The sequence below is a fragment of the Lolium perenne genome, chromosome 5 (genome assembly GCF_019359855.2).
Source record: "Lolium perenne isolate Kyuss_39 chromosome 5, Kyuss_2.0, whole genome shotgun sequence".
Classification (NCBI taxonomy): domain Eukaryota; kingdom Viridiplantae; phylum Streptophyta; class Magnoliopsida; order Poales; family Poaceae; genus Lolium; species Lolium perenne.
In genome coordinates, this window is record NC_067248.2 from 207,319,603 (window position 1) to 207,325,640 (window position 6,038).

The following is a 6,038-nucleotide window of genomic DNA, read 5'->3' on the forward strand; positions in this document are numbered from 1 at the left end:
TAGCAGAAGCATCATCAATAATAGCACAAGAAGAAGGCAACTTAGCAAGCTCTATTAGGTTGAGAGCCTTAAATTGCTCATGTGAATCGGTGAGTTTGATGAGCTCACTCTCAATAGCCCTAGAGCCATTTTTGAGAAGCTCAAAATCCTCAAGGAGTTTAGCATGAGCAATTACTAGCTCACCATTTTTAATTTGAAAATCATGTGCCACCTCTAAAGCTCTATCACGAGATTCCTTTACTTTAGAAAGCTCTAGAGTAAAGGTCTCCTCAATATTTTCATTGGTGGTTTGTTGTTCTTCAAGAGCTTCACTAAGAGTTGCAATCTCATTTGCATACTCACGCTCATGCTCTTCCTTTTTCTCAATAATTTTTGTGCTCTCAATGGCAAAAGCAAAGATTTTCATAAAGTTAGAGCAAGCAAATTTCTTATCATGGAGAGCATGGAATACTAACTCACCCATCATGTTTAAGGAAGCAACATTAAGTTCTTCCATATCATCATCCTCATCATCACTAGATAGATAGGGTTCCAAGGAAGGAGATACCTTAGAAGCCTTAGCCATAAGGCAAGTGTAGGAACCATGAGGTGATGAAGAGGATGAAGTAATTGAAGCTCCATCCAAGATCTTGTCTTGACCCATAGCATCTTCGGTTTCCTCTACATTGTTAGTCACACAAATACTAGAGGAAAGCAAAGTATTTTCATTATGGCAACAAGACAAGGCAAGCATATCATCATGGAATGAAGATATGCAAGGACTACCAACACTAGCATGTAAAGCATTTATAGTGCTATAAGTGTTCAAGTCCAAAGATGAAACATTGCAATGGGTTAGGGATGAAGAATCATCAAGAGAAGGCTCACCATCAACAATGCAATGTTCATCACCACTCACTATATCATTACCTTGTGTCTTACCACACTTTGGTGAAGTGGAAGGAGTGCGATCATCCTCAATGGTCTTGGACCCACCATATGTATCTCGAAGCTTTGTCCAAAACTCATGAGCACTCCGCAAAGGCGCGATGGAGGAAATCACTACATGATTCACAACATGGAAAAGCACTTTAGTAGCTTGAGCATCTAGATAAGAGTTTTTCTCCTCCTCAAAAGATGGATTTTGTGGATCCTTAGGAGGAGAAAAACCCATATCAAGAATTTGCTCCACATGTGGGTGCATGCCCCTAAAATAATCAAGCATGTAGAATTTCCATGAATCATAATTAGTGCCATCAAATGTAAGAGAGGAAATGTGCACTAATCCTCTAGCCGACGTCATACTCTCTAGGCGGTGAAGCCCAACAAGATAAGAGAGCCCTAGCTCTGATACCAATTGAATGTACTAGGACGTCACCTAGAGGGGGGGTGAATAGGCGGTGTATAAAAACTACTACTTGAGAGCTAAACTAGGCGGAATAAAACTAAGTGTTTACTAGTTTAGCTCAAAGCCTAACAACTAGGGGTTTGCCTAAGTGCTCCAACAACCTATGCTAGCATGATGAGCAACAAGGTGATAACAAGATAGGTATAGCATCAAGCATGATAGATATCACAATGTAAAGCGCATAGGTAAAGGAGCTCGGGTTGAGAAGTAACCGGTGCATGAGGAGACGACGATGTATCCCGAAGTTCACACCCAAGGGTGCTACGTCTCCGTTGGAGCGGTGTGGAGGCACGAGGCACTCCAATGAGCCACTAGGGCCACCGTATTCTCCTCGAGCCTTTCCTCCAAGGAAGAAAGCCTCGATCCACTAAGGGACCCTTGAGGGTGGTCACCGAACCCGTACAAGCTTGGGCAAACTCCCAAGTATCAAGCTTGAGGCAACTCCACAACACGAAGGCTCTCAAGTACAAGGCCACAAGAGGCTACAACACGCCACACCGGCGGCAAGGCCACCAAGACACCAACGCGCCACAACCGGCTCCAAAACCACAAAGGCTAACACACTCCACAAAGGCAATAACGCCACTAAGGCTACCACAACACAAAGGCAACAACACCACTAAGACGACAAGGCCACAAGGCAACAATGCCACAAAGACGACAAGGCCACAAAGGCTACAAGGCCACAAAGGCTACAACACCACCAAGGTCAACATGCCCTCTACGAGACCGAAACCCCGGAGAGAATCCAAACCGATGCACCTAATGCAATGGCTAAGAACACCACTAAGATGCCCAAGTTCTTCTCCCCCAAATTCCAACAAAGCTACAAAAGCTATTGGGGGAATAAGGGAGGAAGAAAAAATATGTGGAGAAACACCAAATAACTCCAAGATCTAGATCTAGCAAGATCCCCTCACTAGGAGAGGGATTCAATTGGTGAAGCTCTAGATCTAGATCTCCTCTCTCCTTTCCCCCAAAAATATGCAAGAAATAGTGGGGGGATCAAGAGGAGGAAGAAACAACTCAAGGTCAACAATGGAGGAGAGGGAATGTAGGAGAAGAAGTGTTTTGGTCGGAGGTGGAAGACGGGTATAAATAGGGAGCCCAAAATATAGGTGTTGGGGCTGAGAAAACGGTCAGATTCGCCCCAAGCGGTACTACCGCTGTGCAAAGCGGTACTACCATTTTTCTCCCAAAAAGTCAGATCTGGAAAAACGGCCCAAAACCGGTAGTACCGCTGTGCTGAGCGGTACTACCGCATGGTACAAAAACTGAAGCGAATCTGAAACTGCAAAGAGAAAAGAGAGAGAGGAGCAGCAAAGCAGAGCAGCAGGGCAGAGCAGCGTGGCAGGCGTGCGGCGTGAGCGCATGTGGGCGCGCGCAGCAGCCAGCGCAGCACGCGGGCGGGGGTGTGAATGCGTGGGAGCGTGCGGCTCAGCTGACGAGGAAACTAGCGCGGGTCAACACCACGATCTCCCGCCAGAGATCGAGCGAGCGGGCGGTCTAGCGAGCGAGGCGGCGTACGGGCGAGTGGCAGTGGCGCGGCCTGGGCGCGGGGCGGCCCAGCAAGGGGCGGTGTCCCACTGCGGGGCAAGTGCGGCGCTGGCTGGGCCGCGGGGTGGAGCTGGAGGGTGCTCCTTGGCAATGCCCTCCGATAGGGGCTTAGGGTTGATGGAATCCTGCAAGCTGACACGAGACATCGGTACACAGACAAGCGGGGAGAGCGATTTACCCAGGTTCGGGGCCCTCGATGAGGTAAAACCCTTACGTCCTGCCTGTCTGTTCTTTGATTATGATGAAAACAGGTTACAATGAGGTGCCGAATACTTCGGCTGAGATCTAGTCGAGATTGGTGTTGCTAGGGTTACCTAGCTCTAAGCTTTTCCTGGCTAAGGTTGCTAAGATTGTTCGTGCCCCTCGGCAGCCCCTCTCCTGGCCTTTATATAGGAGGCCAGGTCTCAAGGGTCCTAACCGAGGACGACTAAGTTTACAGTAGTTTTAGATCCAATCTTTCCTTGTTTGTTCGCTTCCTTGTCTTGCCTGTCAAGGAATCTTCTGATGCGCCGACCTAGTGGCCCATCTCGCCTTCAGGTATCTTCATGGGCCTCCAATTTGTCAATACCAGATAGGGCAATACTGATTACCCGAAGGGTAATGCCCACGTCAGTAGCCCCCGAGTGTCTAGCCGAAGATAATTCGGGTAGAGACTAATGCATGTTTTCTCTTGACATTCTTCTCCTTCATTGCTTTTGTTCATCTTGATTATGCTTCATCTTCTTTTTATCGGGTGCGCGTCAGCGCTCCCGATGGGAGTAGCCCCCGAGTCTAGGTACGGATGCTTGCAATCTGTGCATAGACTCAAGTTGTACTACTCGAATACTTTCCTCTGCCGAGATCTTCATAAATCATCCGATATATTTTCTTTATGCAAAGGATAATGAGTAACGTGCCCAACTGCTGTTTGGTTAACTTCCGATGGCAAAACACCGTTACCCTACACAGAATCAAGTCCCCGGGCATGATCCTGGAGTGCAAAAAACTTCTATCAGGTATGCATCACGAGCTCCAGATGGGAGTGTAGCCCCCGAGTGTCTGGGTGCGAGCGCTTTGCAACCGAGTGCTGACTCAAACCTTCTTCCTTCGACTGTTCATTCTGTCGAGTCTTTATTTTATCGGGTGCGCGTCAGCGCTCCCGATGGGAGTAGCCCCCGAGTCTAGGTACGGATGCTCGAAATCCGTGCGTGGACTCAAATCCTTCATCCGATAACTTTTTATGTTTCCTTCGAATGCTTCCAAATTATGACGTCATTGCCGACGTGTAACTGTTGCAGGCTGATTTGACGGGCCCATCATGACGAGCTAGCCCTAGCCCTGCTCAATCAGTGTTTTAGGGCTTGACCACTATACGCGTAACGACCGAGGTGGCTCCTCGATCTTCGCGCAATCGTGGGCGTAGTGGGCCGTCAGCTCCTTCCCTTCCTCAAGCACCACGTGCTTACTTCAACTTTTCCTTAAAATCTCCAAGGGACAAAAAGTTCTCAATTCTCTCCACGGTTCCCATAGCATCTCCTCATTCTCCCTCTTCTTCCTTCTTTCGCCATTGTTGCGCCGCCGCCACAGTTTCAATCTTCCTCAGATCTCGCAATTGTGAAGAAGAAGAATACCGCCGCCGCTGCTAGCTCCACCAGCGAAGGTGCCGCTGCCAAGTCCTCCTCTTCTCTTCCGAAGGGGAGCGCTCCAAACGCCCCTCCCCCAGCTCCGGCGCCGCCAGCGCCGTCGGGCTCGATGGCCAAACCTGGGGACTGGGTAGCTTCAACCGTCACCAAGCGCGACGAAAAGAGGTCTCGAAGCTTAGGATTGATATCCTCCGACGCGGGAGATGTGATCCTTCCAGGTGCGATCTCTCGGCCTGATCCTCCTGCTGGATTTTCTGTGATGTTCTTATCTTTTCTTCATCGAGGCCTTTCACTCCCCACTCATGGATTCCTCCTCCATCTCTTGCGGACGTATGAAATCCAATTATGGCAATTTACCCCCAACTCAATCCTCCATGTTGCTGTGTTCATCACCCTTTGCGAGGCGTTTTTGGGTATTGAACCTCATTTCGGGTTGTGGAAGAAGATCTTCTATGTGAAAAGATACAGCAGTAGTAATGGGTACTTTGTCACCGGAGGAGTAGGTTTTGTTGCTCGCTCAGAAGTTAATTACTTTAATTTCCCAATGAGAGAGTCCGTGCAAGGATGGAGGTTGAAATGGTTTTACGTTAAAGATTCCTCGTCACCCGAATGTCGACTCCCCTGCTATGCCGACGTTACTGAAGCCAAGCCCAAGGACTCTTGGAAGAACATCCTCTCAGCCGACGAAAGGGCCTCAGCCGAAGAATTGTTTGCCAAATTCCTTCGAATCAAAGAGGCTGACGGCCAAACTATGATTGGTACGGAGGTGGCAGCAGTTTTCCTGAAGCGCCGAATCCAGCCAGTCATGGCCAGAGTTCACCCGATGTGGTTGTACTCAGGTCCAAAGGATGAGACCAGGATCAATGCTGCCGATCTATCAGAAAAAGAATTGCTTGATGAAGTTCGTCGTCTTACTTCCTTCAACCAGGAAGATTCGATTCCGCTGATCTCTTCTTATGCTCCTCTTGACGTTGATCATCCACCATCAGGGGTATTTTCCTTTTTTCACACCTCTATTATAGCTCCTTGCTTAGCCGACATGATTACCTTTGTTCTTACTTGTCATTCTACTTTGCCAGATCCCTATGGCTTCTGAAAATACACGTGATTCACCGGATGATACTTCTGAGGGGAAAGGCTCCTCAATCCCAGTAGATTTCCACACCATCGATCAAACAGGTTTAGAGGATGAATATAATGGTCCAATGAATCTTGAAGTTGCCCGCGCTGATTGATGTCTACGCCCCCCCTCCTTTTCCTGTAGACAGTGTTGGGCCTCCAAGAGCAGAGGTTTGTAGAACAGCAGCAAGTTTCCCTTAAGTGGATCACCCAAGGTTTATCGAACTCAGGGAGGAAGAGGTCAAAGATATCCCTCTCATGCAACCCTGCAACCACAAAGCAAGAAGTCTCTTGTGTCCCCAACACACCTAATAGGTGCACTAGTTCGGCGAAGAGATAGTGAAATACAGGTG